The sequence below is a fragment of the Melozone crissalis genome, unplaced genomic scaffold (genome assembly GCF_028551555.1).
Source record: "Melozone crissalis strain CALT ecotype California unplaced genomic scaffold, PUWL_Pcris_2 ptg000014l_1, whole genome shotgun sequence".
NCBI classification, from domain to species: Eukaryota; Metazoa; Chordata; class Aves; order Passeriformes; family Passerellidae; genus Melozone; species Melozone crissalis.
Window position 1 is genome coordinate 8,496,296 of NW_026535792.1, and position 17,339 is coordinate 8,513,634.

The 17,339-nt window shown below is 49.0% G+C and overlaps 1 protein-coding gene and 1 long non-coding RNA gene across 2 annotated transcripts in view; both read left to right on the forward strand.

The window, feature by feature from the left end:
- Window positions 1–5,698: 5,698 nt before the first annotated feature.
- LOC128934814 (uncharacterized) lies at window positions 5,699–12,889 on the forward strand. The gene is made up of 6 exons (XR_008482887.1): window positions 5,699–5,754; window positions 6,084–6,270; window positions 6,584–6,743; window positions 7,571–7,835; window positions 12,053–12,122; window positions 12,782–12,889. It is a non-coding gene; the product is annotated as an uncharacterized LOC128934814 (long non-coding RNA).
- Window positions 12,890–15,513: 2,624 nt separating this feature from the next.
- Window positions 15,514–17,339, forward strand: part of CEMIP (cell migration inducing hyaluronidase 1) — an 89,136-nt gene continuing 87,310 nt past the window's right edge. Inside the window, exons 1-2 of the mRNA XM_054272701.1 lie at window positions 15,514–15,538; window positions 16,012–16,164. The gene's annotated coding sequence lies outside the window, so the exon portion shown is untranslated. The remainder of the gene's footprint in view (window positions 15,539–16,011; window positions 16,165–17,339) is intronic.

Here is a 17,339-nt window from a genome sequence, read left to right on the forward strand (position 1 = left end):
GCCCTCAAGGTGATCCAGCATAAGGTGAAGCTGTTCTTGCTATACAAAATGCTCCAGCTCCTTGGGAATATGGAGTGTTGTCTCAATGCCAGCTGTCCAGGGCTTTCTCTCTGATCCAGAAGCAAATGATTAAACCAAGAAAAATGCCAATAAAGCTCAAAAAGGAACAAAATGGTAGGTACACAATGAGGAGATGTGGGTTTGGTATCCCAAACACTTTCTGGTGCTGGCTGACAGGAACAGCAGGGCAGGTGAGGGGTGGGCATTGCTGGGTGCAGCCTGGTTTGGGTGGGTGCTGTGCTGTGCCAGGAACTGCACTCAGTGCCTGGGCTGAGAGACAGCTGGGCTTGGCAGGATCAGGGAAGGATGGACAGGACCACTGGATGATGGGCAGGACTGCTGCAGGATGGGCAGGATCAGTGAAGGATGGGCAGGATCGATAGAGGATGGGCAGTACCAGTGCAGGATGGGCAGTACCCTGCAGGATGGGCAGGATCGATAGAGGATGGGCAGTACCAGCGCAGGATGGGCAGTACCCTGCAGGATGGGCAGGATCGATAGAGGATGGGCAGGATCGATAGAGGATGGGCAGTACCCTGCAGGATGGGCAGTACCAGCGCAGGATGGGCAGGATCGATAGAGGATGGGCAGTACCAGTGCAGGATGGGCAGTACCCTGCAGGATGGGCAGGATCGATAGAGGATGGGCAGTACCAGTGCAGGATGGGCAGTACCCTGCAGGATGGGCAGGATCGATAGAGGATGGGCAGTACCAGTGCAGGATGGGCAGTACCCTGCAGGATGGGCAGTACCAGCGCAGGATGGGCAGGATCGATAGAGGATGGGCAGTACCAGTGCAGGATGGGCAGTACCAGCGCAGGATGGGCAGGATCGATAGAGGATGGGCAGGATCGATAGAGGATGGGCAGTACCAGCGCAGGATGGGCAGTACCAGCGCAGGATGGGCAGGGTCGCGGTGGCCGCGCGGGCTCCGGCCGGGCCGCGGGGCAGCGGCTGTGCAAGGGCGCCGCCTCCCGGCCGCCCGCGGCTCTGCAGGGACGGTCGGCGCCCGTGTCCTCCCGTGTGTCCCCCCCGTGTGTCCCCCCGTGTCCGTGTCCCTGGGGGCTCCGGGTTCTCACACCTACGGCGAGTCTCCCGCTGCCGGAGTTATCCCGCGGCGCCCCCAGCGCTCCGTGGGAACGGGGTGCTGCCCAGGGGATGCTGCCTCCGTTCCTCCTTCCTTTCTCGAAGGAAACAGGAAACCGCCCAGCGAGGGAGTGTGCCCGGGAAAAAGTCACACAGGAGGAGCCTCCCTGCACTTGTGTGCCAGAGCTGAGTCCCTGGGCAGGGATGTCCGTGCCCTGCGAGTGAATTCCCGCACACCACTGACTCAGATTGGCTTGGTTATCTGCCCTGGCCTTACCACGGAAATCTCAGCCATCGATATTTGCTATTGAACGCTCCAGCTGTGTTTGTAGGCAAAGCATCACAAGCACTGTGACGTGCCAAGACACAGGATGGCAGAGGTCGTCTCGTCCCTGGCAGCCCATTACAGAAAATGACCCATTTTTGTTTGTTAGGAGGGTAAGCACAGTTTATAACCCACAGCAGCACTCGGAGGAGGGATCAGGTTGGTTATTTCTGTGAGGAAAAGTTTCACCAAGCATGTGTCGGAGGCAGTGAGCGTTAGTCATGATTTCTCATTTGCAGGTGTGAGGTTGCTCGGGAGTGTTCTCACGCTGTGGATGCATCCTGCAACAGAGGGCTGCGGGGTAAATTTCATCCCAGTGCTGCTGCAAAACAGAAATCAGCTTGGAAAAATGGAATCTAAAGAGTGAAAGGGAAAGAGTTTAGCTGCCAAGCACCACTCTACACATAGTAATGGGGGCTTCTATGTTTACCTTAAAAAGAGACAGCAATTTTTAGAAAACAGGGTGATATTTTCAGTCCCTTTTATTCTGAAATTTTCTTCCTCAGGCCAGGGAAAACTTAATATGGGGTGAAATGGCACTGAAATCTTTTATCTGAGAGTAATTCTCTCTCTCAAAAAAAAATTTGAACTAGTCTATTTCTGGCTACAAAAGAGAAAATGTCTTTAATGGATTTAAACAGTACTCACACCTTCAAGATTTTGGTTGCTTTTTCAGGAAAAGTCCCAGGTAAGCAGGAGTGACTTTGGCTTTGCTGATTGTTCTGTAAGGCCTGCACAAAGCTTAGCACTCACTAAGTGCTTTCCACTTACCTCAGCTATTATCATGTTAGATTAATTGATTGGATTAGTTGATATCTCTTATTTAGCTTGCAAGTATGTGGAATCTTTTTCATGAAGTAAATACTTTAAATAACAATGTATGAGATTTCTAGAGGCCTGGCAGTTTTAAAAGGTTCAGGTCCTCTTAGAATTTTGCACTTCTACCAGCATTCAGTTCAGAGAATTTAGTGTGTTTTAAGACAAAATACTCTTACTTGTCTTGTCTTGCCTGAAACTTCCACCAGTAGATAAATTTTTCTTAAAAATGGAGTGAAACCTCCTATACTTCTGGTAACAGCTCTGTGTTCCCATGACCTGCATTCATATGTGTCATTTTCAGATAAGGGGGAGGCACAACGCTGACTAATGCTGCTTTTTTGGAAGGAAAATGACAAAAGCTATTTGAGACAGGAATAGAAGTGCCAGCACTGAATGACAGATGAACAGCTGGTAGCAAAGGTGGCAGCTCTAGCATTTCCCTGTGTTTGTGGAGTATTGAAACAAGGGAGTGTTATCTGGATTTGTTTTTCTGGGCTGGATGTTTATCTTCAGGTTCAGCAATTCTCTGGGTCCCAGGACTGGGTATAAGGGAGTGGATGGGTTTTGTTTAGCACAAGTGAGTGTTGCTCCCTCACTGGAGCTGCTGCCTGGAGCAGGGGGCACGGCTGTGCCCCTCACCCACCCCCTCTGCTTCCAGTCTGTTCCCATATTTTGCCTGACAGCACTTGCTCCTTATTAACATGACTATGGCGTCTTTGTGCCCTCTGTCAGAAGAAATCCTGCACCAGAATAAATTTCAGAGGTGACAGATTGGAACAGTTTGACCAGATGATGGCACACAAATGTCTCTGAGACCGACAGCACCTGTGGCTCTGCACCTCCTTGCCTTTGGCCCTGGGCAGCAGCAGTGGCTGCAGCCTTTGCCTCCCCGCTTCTGGCTGGTCCTCCCGGGCTGTAGGGCCCTGGAGTGGAGGTGAGGTATTACAACTCTGCTGTGGCTGCAGTAAAGCAGATACCTGTGTTTATGTGTCACCCAGAAGCTCAGTTGTGCTTTATTTCAGAGCATTTCATATGAAAAACCTGATGTTGGGGTTCATGGAAAACAAGGCAGTGTGTGATGGTCAGTGCCAGGTGAGATAGGTGCCAGGTGTGACAAGTGCCATGGCCACTGGGGCTGGAGCCTTCCAAGCCAGGGAGGCAGTGCCAGGACATGGGGTTTGTGTCTGTGTCTTGTCGGAGCAGTTTCTAAGCCTCTTCCTCTCCCTGCAGACTCAGTACAGGTTGATGGGTGGTGAAGTGGCCAACACCTCTCTGCTCACTCACTGTCAGGGGAGCTTTTGCAGCTGCTGGGTTACAGCATCATCCACAGATCTGCCAGACACAGGACAGCAGAGTGTGAAACACTCCAAGGGAAGGTGCCAGAGGGGTCAGCTGCCTCCCAAGAAGGACCAAGGCATGCCAAGCCCCGGGTTAGGACATCGGACGGGTGCTCCTCAGCCCTGTCGCGGCACCCAGCCGCGCTCTCTGCACGGGGCTGTTGAGCCCGGCCGGGCTCCGCACAGACCCGGGGGGAGCCCGGCAAGGAGCCCGCTGCCCCCGGAGCTGGGAAAGCCTTTCCGTGCTGCAGCGGGGCATCAGGCGCCGCTCGTAGATATACGTCCAGCCTGGAGGGAACGTCCCCGGCTGGGAGGAGCCAGCGGCTGAGCCGCTGTAAACAGTGCGGGCACCGCCAGCGGTTGGGAGATGGATATAAAAAGGGAGGCGGAGGGGAGGCAGCCGGAGCTGCGGAGCGGGAGCTGCCTGCGCCTGCCTGCCCTGCCCGGTGCGGCGGCTCCGACCGGCTGCGGGCAGAGTCCGCGGTGGGCGCTGTCGGGACAGGTAAGTGTGTGCAGAGAAGTTTGGAGCCGCTCGTCGAGCGGCAGCTGGGTTTGCGCCGCTCCGGCTCCCTCTGTCCGCGCCGCTGCGCGCTGCTCGCCGCTCCGGGCTGTACCGAGAGGGGACGGGGCTCTGCTTTCGCCGTTGCGACGTTAAGTGAAGGGGGAAAAGGAGGAAAAAATCCAAAAACAACGAAAGCAAAACACATCCAGAGCAAAACGTTCTTTTGGCGGCTCCGTGCAAAGTCGCGGCGCACGTGTTGCGGCCGCCCCGGGCTGTAGGTAGCGGCTGCGGGACCGCTCGGGATGCGCCGACCGGGGGAGCCCCGGGGAGCCGCGGCTCCTCCTGCCCTTCCGCCGGACCCGGAGCCGGTCCCGGTGCCGGTGCCGCCGCGGGACGCGCCCTGGAGCAGCTCTCGGCCGCAGCATCAGGTCGGTACCGCGCCCTCCGCGCCCCTCGCCCCGCCGGCCCCGCCGCCGCTGCCGCCGCCCGTTTCTTGCAGGGCCTGCCCGGACGCCGCCCGCACCTCGCCTGTGGCCACCCCGCTCCGACACCTGCCGGGCCGCCCGTGGGCCCGCCGTGCGCCCCGAGGGCTCCGCCGCCTTCGCTCCCTCGTCATCCGCCACCGAGGTAAGCCGAGCTCGGTGCTGCGGGGATGTCCCGGTGATCGCCGACCGCCCCCACGGGCCGCCCATCACCTACAGCCCGCTGCGTCCTCATCCGCGACGGCGGGAGCGGCGCACCGGCCCGGAGCGCTGCCCTCGGAGCGCCGCCCCTGCGGCTCACGGGCCACCGAGGGGGCGGCCACGGAGGGCTGCGGGCAGAAGTTGGTGTGCGTGAATCGCCGCGGCATCCCGGGGCCGCACGGCCGGCACTGCCGCTCCCGGGCCCTCCCGGACAGGACTCTGCATCCCGGCCGGCACCGACTCCGCCGAGAGGCGCTGGGGCAGCAGCGGGCTCAGCCTGGACGGCGGCACGGCACGGCACGGCACGGCTGCAGGCGGGGGCGCTTCCACAGCCCCCCGCGGCCGGGCTCGGCGCTTTCCTGGCCCCGCAGCCCCGGCAGGATGGTGCCGGCAGCCCTGGGACACTCGGCCGCCCGCAGCCTCACACCGGAGACGCGGCCGCTGCTGTTGCGGGACCGCCTGGGCAGCAGCGGCACCGTCCGCCCGCGCTACAGGTGAGGCGGGGGCGGGAGCGGAGCCACCATGGACAGCTCCGCAACGCCGGGGGCTCGGCCCGACCCGGGGCGGAGCGGGGCCCGGACGGGCGGGGGCCGGAGGGGACACGGGGGGATGCGGAGGGGACCCGGGGGGATGCGATGTGGAGGGTGCCCCGGGAGGATGAATATGCATCGGGCCACCCGTGCCAGAGAGAAGGAAGCTGTGCCATGCTGCACGCTCCCTCCTGCCCAAGTTCTCTGCGGGGTGGAGGGCTCGGAATGTCACCGGTTTGCTCCTTCCCTGTCTCCTTCAGGCAGTCCTGGGCGCTGGTGGGGATCAGCTTTCCAGAGCAGAAGATAAGCAGGAGTATCATGGGAATGGAACAGTGTTAGCCATCGCCCAAAGAGATTTCCTCACACAGGACAGCACCTGTTTACTGTTTCTGCTTTCAGTGGATGGATAAAAGGTTCAGTCTTCCCCGAAAATTGCTTTTCTTCTGTTGCTTTGCTCTGCTTTTCAGTGTGGCTGCTGTGAATCTGAACAATGGTATGCTATGGTATGATAATCATACCATAGTCTTTGGCTCATGTGGATGTTGACCGAGCTAACAGAAGTACTCTGTCAAAGTAAAGTTTTAGCTTTCTACAAAGAGATAGCACTAATATATTTAATGGCTAGAGCACTTCTATCATGCAAAGGGTTATCTAGATCAAAATTAAATCAGCATGCTCTTCATCTAATTGCGTTATTCTGCCACGTGCAGCTGTAAAAATAATTGATTGCTTCATTTTTCAGGTGTGCCTCATAGTGGATTTAAAGTGGAAGTGTCCAAGGAATAATTCTTCATCTGGTGGATGAGGTTACAAGTTGGTTACTTGGTGACCTGGTATTGCCACTGCCAGCACAGATTATTTTATGCATCAGGCTGAAGAGTTTAATCTCCTTCCTTGCCCAAGGGAAAAAGGTCAAGTAAAAATTGATGGTATGAAATATTTATTTATAAAATATATTTTTTCTTGTCTTTTACATTCTACATTTATTTGTCTTTTTAAGTAGTTTTTGTCCCATAAACACAAGAGCACATATGAGAGCCGAAGGCCCTAATTTTATTTTGGGGCTTGAAAGTTTTACCAGAGGCAGGAGTCCTTTGTAGCAGCCTCTGGGATCAGATACTCAGAACAGGCATGTCCCCAGACCTGGTGATTGCTTAAAGAAAGGGTGTGCACTTGGCCAGAACAATTCAATAATAAAGATGCTGTGTTCATCCTGACTAAAAACATTTCTGGTTTCCACAGGCAGCCCACTTTGTCTTCACATTGGAGAAGTCATAGATGATGTTTATATGAGAGCAGAGGTTTTCTGACCAGAAATATACTTATTCAAGAGGAAATGCAAGATTCCTGTTATGGACAATATTTACACCAGTTTTTTGATACACTCGGAGGGCACATTAAAGTGAGTAATTTTTAATACTTTTGATTGTAGGTGGTTTCAGATAGTTCCTTTCCTAGTTTGTAAAAAAGTGATATAAAGCATCAAATTACCATTGTATGTATGAGAAAAAGTATATTTGTCTGTAAAAAAGGGGGGAATTTGTTGGCCTGTCTTGAAAAACTAGACTTGCAATGAGACATTTTCCTCACTATGTCTCAAAAACAAGGGGATTCCCTTGGAGGGGATCCTTTGGCAGCCCTGCTGTCAGTAGGGCCCATGCAGAGCTGGCTCTTGAGATGTCACTGAAGGAACTGTGGCTCCTGCAGAGCAAACCTGCTGCCTCCCTGGCTCACAGCAGTGCTGGCTCTCACCCTGCTGTGCTTTGCCTCTCAGTTGTCTCACGTGTCCTGGGTGCAGCTCTGCTCCTGCAGGGGCTCTGTGCAAAGTTTCTCCTGCGCCAGGCGGTGGGAACCGAGGAGCTGCGCAGGTCTGGGCTGAAATCACTCGGCAGCAGGAGCTGCCAGGAAACGGAGCCTGGTGGCAAACGCTCCCCCTCTCTGCAGTTGGCAGGAGCACCGTGTCTGTCACTGCCCCTGCTGAACTCTGCACATGCTGCCTGGCAGCTGCTCCCTGGCAGCCCCTGCCCGAGGTGTGCAGCTGCTGGCACACGGCTCTGCAGGCCCCGAGCTGCTCTGGGTGCAAGCAGGGAGCTCACACTTCCTCCTGGGACCATCCTTCACTCTGCTGGAGTATTGCCTAATGAGAGAGGAAAAAAGCCCAAACCTGTTTTTCTTTTCGTGTGTGTTTCTATTGTAATGCCTCGCCTGGGTCTGCATTTGTCTCAACAGATCCTAAGGAATTTTAGCTCTGTTCGCATGTCAGGAGTGGAACTGAAAAACATGGGGCAAAAAGTCCTGGGCAGTTATCCTGTGCATTTTCACCTGGCTGAGGATGTGGATGAGAGAGGAGGATATGAGCATCCAATGCACCTCAATAACCTGGATGTGGATGAGAGAGGAGGACACATTGATACATGTGGATGAGAGAGGAGGGTGTGAGCATCCAATGCACCTCAATAACCTGGCTATCACCACTGCTTCTCATGGCCTTCTGGTAAGACACCTATTTTATTAGTAGCAAGTTCAGTTCTTTGCATAGCCAGGACTAAATAGCAAGAGCCATCTGTGACACAAAGATAAATCAGAATATTGAAATAAGGCATATTTTCCCCAAGAAATGTCCTGACTTCACCTCTGTTTGAGTTAGGACTGTTCCTCTGCTGGTGCAGTTGTTTGAAATAAATGTCAGGTTCTCAGCACAGCCTAATTAATATGATCAGATCAGATATAGAGTGATCAGATACAGGGAAATCTTTGCCATGGTAATTCTGGACAGTTTGTGATAATGGGAACTTTCATCTAAAATTAAAGCAGTGAAGTATAAATGGAGCTGACTGAAGCAATGGACCTTTAATTTGCAATGAGATAAAAAAGACAGGGCTTGTTCAAGTCAGGGTAATGTGAAATATATCCCAGAATGCTCATTTGACAAAGGGAATGAAATATGAACAGAACAGACCCAAATGGTCCCTTCAGTGCCAGGAAAGTCCTCAGGAGCTTGGCTTTGACCTAGATCCTCACAAGGGCATTCTGAACCTAGAAAAAAGGTCACAACAAAACCATACATGTCCCAGCTGGAAAAGAGAGATTCCTGCTCCAGTCCCAACGTGTCCAGCTGCTGTGTGCTCTGCAGGACCCTGAGTGATATTTTGGTGTCAGTGAGCATTTCCTCATTCACTGGGTGGGTGCTCAGGCTGACACTCCCTGACCTCCTGTGTTTTTCCTGGCAACTTTTCCTCAGTCCTGTAAGGACTGAAAAATCTTTGTAAGACACAAAATAGAGATGTGAAAGGGCCCCTTGAAAGAATGTATTAATGAAAATGCAATACAGGACCTGTACAACACAGGAGCATTGTTCATGTATCCTAAACTTGATTTGTGTTGTTCATATCACTGACAATTTTTGATTGCCTTCCCATATTTGTGATTTTCTGTCTGTAGAGCCTAATTCTGTGTACAGAGTCCTTAGCTTGACAGGAGGCTTGTCCGGTATGTGGGGATGTAGTTTAACTTGCTTTCTTCTGCTTGGGTATTAAAGCTCTGGAATTGAAGTAATGTGTCTGGGATGAAAAAAAAAAAAAAAGCCTTATGCTAATAATGGTCCTTAGAAGAATGATGCATGGCCTTGCTCTTTATCAGAACAGAGTAGATACTCAAGGGTTTATCTGCATGTGTGGGGTACAATTGAGCAATCAATAATCCAAGTGAGATCCAGCCCTGGTCATGTGGCCCTGAGGGCTTGGAATACTTGAATCAGTGAGAAGATTTTATAGTAAAGATTAAATATGTGATTCTTTGAAAGACTCACGTGGCTTTGATCTGTAGTCATTTAAATGAAGAGTAGTTAAAATGTAATAAGCAGCTTTGCTTTTAAAAGAATTTAAAATAATTTGCAGTTCCAGAGAGCAGCATGTGTACCAGAGCAAGGCAGTTAAATAACGCAGACAGGCACCTGCTTCAGCATCAGATCATGAAATTCCAGCCCTTGAGGCAGAGTGAACCAGAGAGGAGGGTTCCCCCCCTCCCATTTTGAGGTTTTAGAGCATGTAATTTCAGATGCACATTGCCAGAGTGGTTTGTGCTCCAGTGTGTGGGTCATGTCTGCAGTCCCCTTCTCCATCTGCTGCTCTGTGCCAGGCTTGGCAGGCCAGCAGCAGCTGGGGTTCCTGGGGAGCTGGGAGCAGGCTGGGCTGTGCCAGGGCTGGGCACATGTCAGGCGTGTGCAGCCTGTCCTGGCCAACGCTGCAGGGCAGAAGGGTCACCAATATTGTGTTGCTGGACTATTTATAATTCAGTGTTTAGTGGTGCCTTGATCATCTGGTGTTGGCCTCAGTGGTTCGTGTGCCAGCATGAAGCGCTGCTGCTGGGGACAGTGTCTCATGCTGGCACACACAGTAAAATGCCACTGTGACAGTGCTGCAGGTGGGTGCCTTTCCAGGCTTGGGTTTCCTATCAGTGATATGCTGGAATTGATCAGTTTTTGGGGTTTTGTTGTGATGGCATGGACCCTTATGTCTGAGTGCTAATAGAAGTGATCTTTAACTCACATTAGTCCTGGTCACGAGAGTGATCTCTCGAGAGTGATCTCTGCAGTTGTGTGTGTGTGACTTTGCAGGGCTGCCCTGCAAGCCTGAAGCTGGGACTGGTCATATTAATTGAAGCTAAAATCTGGTTTTGGGTACAAGTCTGGCTTTTCATGCAGCCCTTTGAAGCACAATTAGCCAAACTGCAGCTAAATGCAGAAGAATGAAACCCTACAAGTGAAATGCTCTTTAAAACAATGAGCAGTTTGTTGCTGCGCTTTTCTGTCCTGAGTTACTCTTCCATGGCCTCCTCCTGCCCTGCCCATCATTTGGGAGGCTGGAAGCGGCCAGGCTCACTGATCTTAGCAGGCTGGCAGGCACGCTTGCATTTTTTGTCTAAATCCATTTCCAGTTTGTGATTCCAAGCCCCAGCTGGCTGGGAGGGACACGCTCAGTGTCAGCTCTCTGTTACCCAACCTGCGGCTCACTCCAAGGTGCTGCTGCACCCCTCTGTAGGGTCCTGCTGCATTTCCAACTCTCACTCAGGGGGAGCTGGGTACCTGTGTGCCTCAATTTGTTGTGCCTCATGTTTAACTCTCTTTAGGACACCTCACCGAGGCAGAAACAAAGGCAGCAGATGACAAGTTTGAGGGGTGACTGCCAGGAAAACAATGAAATCCAGCAGAGCCGTACCTATGGGGACCGTAGCGTTTGTGACTCCAGATGTTGTGTAGAGTTGCAGCCCATCAAGGGGAAATTACAGGATATGATTCCTCGAAATGGATTTATTTCAAGTATCCCTCTGTACACAAAAATAACCAAGCAGGTTAATATTAGTTAATCTTGCAGTCTTGCACAGACATCGCTGACGTCAACAGGAATTTTGCATGCCTGAAGAGGGAATGTAAATGCTGACAGGGATCATTTGAGTACAAAGTTAAGGTTTCTGGAAGATTTAGTAACAAATAGCTGGTATTTTAACTAGCCTGATTTAGTATTTACATTAAAAAGAAGGATTTCTGAATTTATCTTCATAAGACTGTACATCAAAGGAGGCTTGTGCTAAGCCCTTTTGGTCAAATTAGGGTTTAATGCAATATCCCTGGGCATGTCAATTAATATTAAATAGACTGAAATAGTAAAATACCATCTCTACCCACAATGATCATTACAGGAAAGAAGTGGCCCTGCACCTTCTGAGAAAGTGAATCTTGTTAATATAAATGACTTTGCATGGTGCATTTTAAAGAATATCTTATTTAATTTTGGAAATGTTGCAGTCATAAAAATTTCTAGATTAGCCATGCTGATTTGTTGGTTTATCATGTGAGACACACTTATCTTTATGCGTCTTTGATATTTACTCCATGACACTGAATCAAATATTCTCTCTGAGAGCTGAGGGTATTATTAAATCCAGTATTTTGCAATTTTCCCTTAATTATGCATGTAATCTTCCTCAGAGTAGTTTTAAGATCAGTGCACAGTGATGCACAATGCTTGTAGCTCCAGTCAGCCCCAGGGCTGATGGAGGCACTTCTCAGTGATAGAGGGTTAGCAGTGTTTTTATACATGATCTTTATTAATTACTTGCAAAAGATGCTATCCAATGAAGTAAGACAACAGAAGAAAATGTTTTTATAGTTATATTTGGCTTTGTGTGTACCACTACTGAGCTTCCCTCTGAAGAAAAACTCCTTACTGGGACAAACATCAGCATTATATCTCCCTAATCTTCTTCTTAATGGGCCACTTGTGTCTTGCAAGGATATTTGGGTTGTTTGTTCATGTAGAAGCTTCATAAATTCATAGAGAATCCCTAACTCCTGCCATTGACCCTAAAGTTTCAAAAAACAGACCAGAAGTTTCATTTTCAGACATTTTCCAAATCTTCTTGACTTTAAAAAAAAACCCTCAACCCTTGGATTTCCTTCAGCTGCATTGAACAGAGTTTGGATTTTGTGTTAATGCTCCCATATAATTCACAATAGGTTCAGCATGTGGCTCCATAAATGACCATGTCTGACATTACTAGATGGTTTATTTTCCTCAAAGAGTGTCATTAAAAGGTTGTGTGGAGTTTTAAAGTCAATAGGAGAGTTGTGGCTCAAGTCCAGGGCAGTGCTATGAAAATGTATCCCTTCCTGTTTTGTAACTGCTTAGGATCATTTTGATTTTGATTTTTCAGGGCTGTCAGCACGTTCTGGATTGCAAATCCAAACAACAACTTAATAGAGAATGCAGTGGCTGCTGCTCAGGTAAAACCATTTAATGGCAGAGCTGTGCTTTGCCTCCACTTCCCAAATACTCTACACTTATTTATTGATGTCAGGAGGAATAAGTTTTTACTAAGACATAGAATTTAGATATGCATTTCTGCACCCTTTGTCTCTGTTAATAACAAATATTTGCCTACACTTCTCCACTGATTTCTCTTACAATTATGCCTGGAAGTAGTGTGTGATATCTCTTAGAAAATATTGATTTTTATTTGTAGTTAGTAGTTAAATTATTAACTATTAACTAATTAACTATTAAATAAATAAATAAATAACCATTAAATTTTATATTTCTATATGTGAATACATACTCTATCATTATTATCTCTTATATTTACCCAAAATATGTTTGTGCTTTATATACCTGTACAGACCTCACTGTTTTATAATAAACCACCTGAATTTCACCCACAATAAATGCATTTTAAAACCCTTGTGTGTGCTCTGGGGACGCACTGTGCATGGCAAAGGCCGAGCCGGGAGGTGCAGGAGCTGTGGCTGCTGGTGTCCCCCAGGAGCCACAAGTTGGGCAGGCTCAGGCTGGAAATCTGGCCAGCACAGTGTGGAAAGCTGCATCCAGGGCAGCCTGTATCACTGATGGCAGTGCCCCATTCCTCACACCTCCCTCTGTATTTTAGGATGTTGGGATATGGTGCCTCTTCCCCTGGGTCCTCACCAGACAATCTGATGGAAAATATCCAGTGGGACAGGGTGCACACATCCCCTACAGCAGAGCCCACTCCAGTTTCAAGGCAAGTGATGTTTTTTATGTCTCTGTCAGTATAATAGCATGGCACTGACTGTGTGCGCTGCTCTGTGATGCTTGCGGGTGTCTCACATTTTGATTTTTTTTTTGAACACTGTATCATTTGAACACTCAATCAACTTCTGGGGGCCCTGTTGGTTCTAAATATTGAAAAGGGAGCTGAGGGGAGTGCAAGTCCCATTCCAGGAGCTTCAGTTGTGTGGCTGTGTTAGATGGAATGTCCCAGGCTATGGGCACACCTACTCTAAGTGAGATTTCAGGACAGACAGGCAGCACTCTCAGCACTGCTGTTGACCACAGTGATGCCAGGATCTAAGGGGATGAGGGAAAGTCATTTGTGCCAACAACTGCTCATCACCTCTGGAAAATGAGACCAAAAATCCAAGGGTAGTTCCAAGAAAAACACTTTCCCCCAAACATATTGTTGATGTGAAAACATGATCTGTAAGGCATAAAAAGCATTTTAAACTTATTTTTCAATATTCTCCATAAAAATTGGTTTTGTTTGCTGTGCTTTGTATGTTTTACCTCTTGGTCCATGCTGCTGTAGCCCAAAGCCTGTGAGTTGGCTGCAGCAGCTCATGTTCTCTTTGGCCTGCCGGGGGACTCGTCACTCGTTATTTAAAGCTTTAATTCTTAACAACACTCTTTTTCCAAAAAGTTATCAAGAGCTTGGCAGGGCCCCTCATTGCTTTCTGCGAGGGAGGGAGAGTGGGAGTTCAGAGCCTTGCTTGGGTCAGAAGAGAGCCCAAGATGCTGATGGATAACATCTGGCATTGTGTCCCGAATTCAGCGTGCTACATCCTGCGCTCGTGTCCTGCTGAGCCGTGCCAGGAGCCCCAGAGGGAAGGGAGAGCCCTGGCTGCTGCTGCTCCTGTGCCTGCACGCTCTGCCTGCCCACAGCCATTGATAAAATCCATCATCTTTGGTCCCTGTTCAAGTAATTGGAGGCGTGTGCATTTCCAGGCTGGGTTGTTTATTGGAAAAGGAGTAAAGACAACCAGAGCCTGAAGATCCCAGGGAGGATCTCACTGTGGATGATGCCAGGTGAGCACACGCTGCATGGCTCGGTGTTTTGGATAGTTGTACTGCATCTTGGCTCCTGCACTGCATTTAGCAGGTCATTAATGCCTCATTACGGCTGGAGCCTCTGAAAAAAACACACAAGCTTTCTCTGATGTGCAGAGGCAACAATTCCATAGGCATGCACTGGACTGTTTGTGTTATTGCTGGCCAAAAAGGACACCCATGCACTTGGGGTTGTGAGGACTAAGCAGTGAAGCATGTGGAAGGGGATCCAGATCCCATTAGTGCATTAGTGGGTTTGTAAACTCTAATATTTATCACTAATTGCTTAGGAGAGCTTACATCTGAAAGGTGATGTGAGAGGCTGCTGAGACTGGCCTGGGATTAATGAGGAAAATAAATAGCCTCAAAGGTTTTGGTCAGCTGCCTCCTGCAGAGAGGAAGCAGGTAAATTAAAGCCAGTTTGGGTCCGTGTGAGGAAGCTGAAAGAAATCAGCTGCTCCTGGTCAAGCCTTGGCTTTTTCTCTCCTCCATCATACCCTATCAATAGGATGTTCCCATAAGGCTGGAAGGAAAGGATGGCTGTGTGTCCCTTGTGACACTTCCCTGCCAGGGCCACCCCCTTGTGCACCAAGGGGAAATGTGCCTTTGTACCTCAGCTGGGAGAGGCAGGAGGTGAGGGCAGACTCAGAAAAAGTAATGGCCATTTCTCCCCAAACACAGCACAAATCTACCACTAACAGCCACTGTGGCAAGAAATAGCAATTTGGATGCACCCTGTTAGCAATTTAGGTGCACCCAGTTCCCAGGGAGAAGCTTTTGGCTTTCAGCAGCCACAGAAGCATTTGGGGATTTGGGCTGTCCATGCAAGGAGAGCAGCTCCAATTACTCTGTTAGCTTTGCTGAATGAGATTCCTGAAAGTGGCTAATTGATTTTCCAACATCAACAGAGGGATTCTCAATGAGCCCTCTAGGGACATCCACAAAAGGATCTGAGTGCCTTGGGAAAAATGTTTTCTATGCCTCTAAATCACATTGAATCAAATTAAAGAGCAGCTCTGGGCCCATTGGTGTCTAGTGAGAAATCACCTGCTCCTTCACCTGGGCCAGAATTTCATCCTTATGAATGTTTCTTGTTTTCTGCTTTACACCAAAGCTCAAAATTGTAACCAGGCTAATATCCTGACTCTGATTCAGGACATATCACCTCTTTAGACCTATCATGCCAATAACTGGAAGACAAAAATATCTACAGGGCATTACAGCCTCTGTCTGAAGTTGATTCTTGTGTCCCTTGTGGTGCATTAACCAAGATTCTTTCTTCAGGTTTGCCCACATCAAGATGCTGATCCTGAAAAGCCTCAAGTTTCTGCCATGATTGATGGTCTTAATGCTCTTAAAAAAAAATCACCACAGGGCCTGGACCAGGGATGGTGACATTATCTTCTGCAGCTCAGGGTAGGTTACTGTTTTATCATTCCCCCCTAACAGGCATAAGTAGGTCTGTAGGCCAAATTCACTGCAGACATTCCTCATCATTTACACCCTTGTCTTTCCTCTGTCCCAGGTTTTCAAACAATGGAATTGGATTCACTCTGGCAAGGTAATTTCTTAAAATGCGTCTTCTATCCATTTTTTCCCCCAGTGTAACATGCTCAAGAATGGAAATTGAGACATTCCCCTGTTAATTAGTGTAAGACAGGAGAAAAGCTTCCATTTCCCCTCTGGACCACATCAACCCTTCCCTGGGCAGCCATAAATACAAGGGGAAATTTAGCCTTTCATTCTCTTTGCTTCAGCATGCCTGGGGAATACATGATAATTGCTGAACATTTCCTGCTGAACAGGAGCTCCTGGACAGGAGGTCCTGATGTTCAAGCACAAAGCTGCCTTGTCACTAACTTGGTTTAGAGACTAACTGGTTTCTAAACATACTTTAAAGCAGGCTCTTATAGAGCTGCATGCACCTTTTTCCAAATTAAAGACACAAATTCTATTGTGTCTGGGGTGCAATTAAAAGTGTTAATTAATTGGTGTGCTGTGCTGCATATTTACATGGTGTGTCTTTGCTTGCAGTGATGGGACTTTCCCAACAGACAGCAGCTCCAGCCTGGAGGTTACATATTCCATTTTTGTTGGAGAAAGCAGCAACTTTGGCTCCCAGAGAGGCCAAAAGAGCTACTGGGGAAAAGGGGCAAATGGAGAACACAGAACACTGCCCAGAAACAAGTGAGTTATTCTTCTGCCATTTCTTCTTGGCGTTAGCTTAAGGTAGAAGAAAAGCCCCAGGAATTAATGTGGCTACCAATGAGTAATTTGTACCAGGTGCTTAAATTATTGCTCAGGCCAGAAATAATAAGCATCCAAATAAACTCACTCTGCAGGCCAGCAGCTTGAGAGCATTCTTGACTGAATGTGTTTGATTTAGTTTTCTCCTTGGTGTATTAGTCAGTGGAGAATGGATTAGGGAATCTGACTGGTGCCAAATGGCTCTTGTATGGTGCTTCAGTGGTGCAGCATCAAGGTGCTTGCGTTTGAATCTCCCAGGACATTCTCTGTCCATGGATTCCAGATTTGTGATGGGTCTGTCAGGATGGCAGGACAGATACTGAAAGGTTCTTCACGAAAAATCCCCCATGAAAGATCAGCCCCCAGAACAAAGTGTCACAGATCCTGATGGACAAAAGTGTGAGAGAAGCAGAAATGTTTGCTGTTAAGTGTGATAGGTTTCGAAGTTTTTAGCAGTGGTGAGAGATCTAGCCTAGAGCAGGATTTCCAGGCAGAGGTGTGTGTTACATTGGTGCAATGCCATCGATTAATTTTGAAACCCTTTTCTTCTAAGCAATGCAGATTATTTATAAGCAAGTAAAATTTGATATCCTATGCCTGGGCAGACATACACAAAGAAACCTGCATTGGAGAAAGGTTTCACCTTGTAATCAGAACACCCAGAACACAAGTCAGGTAGTGCAGCATTGCCAGCTGCTGAAGACCTGGTAGGGACCTGGTCTCAGAGGCTGAGAGGGTCACACAGAAGATATCAGGAGCCAATAAGCTGCAAAACAATTCTACAGAAATGGCAAATGCACTGAGAAGCAAAGCCCTGACCCAGTTTCTGAGATCAGCTGTGAAATTCCTGTTGTGCACAACAGGGACTTCCCCTGAGCTGTGACAACAGAATGGGGCTCTGCATCTCTGCCTTGGCAGCAGCTGGAGGATGCTGAGCAATTCCAGTCCTTGTCCTGGATTCCTGTAGGGTTCATGACCCTGCACACTTGGCTTTGGAAATGATGGATTGCGCCTGGCTCTCTCCAGGATTCAGGACCCCCTGAGCTTTTTTCAGACGAGGTCCATAGCTGTTGGGATGTCCATGAACTGCAGTAACTTTGACCTGAGGTTTGGCT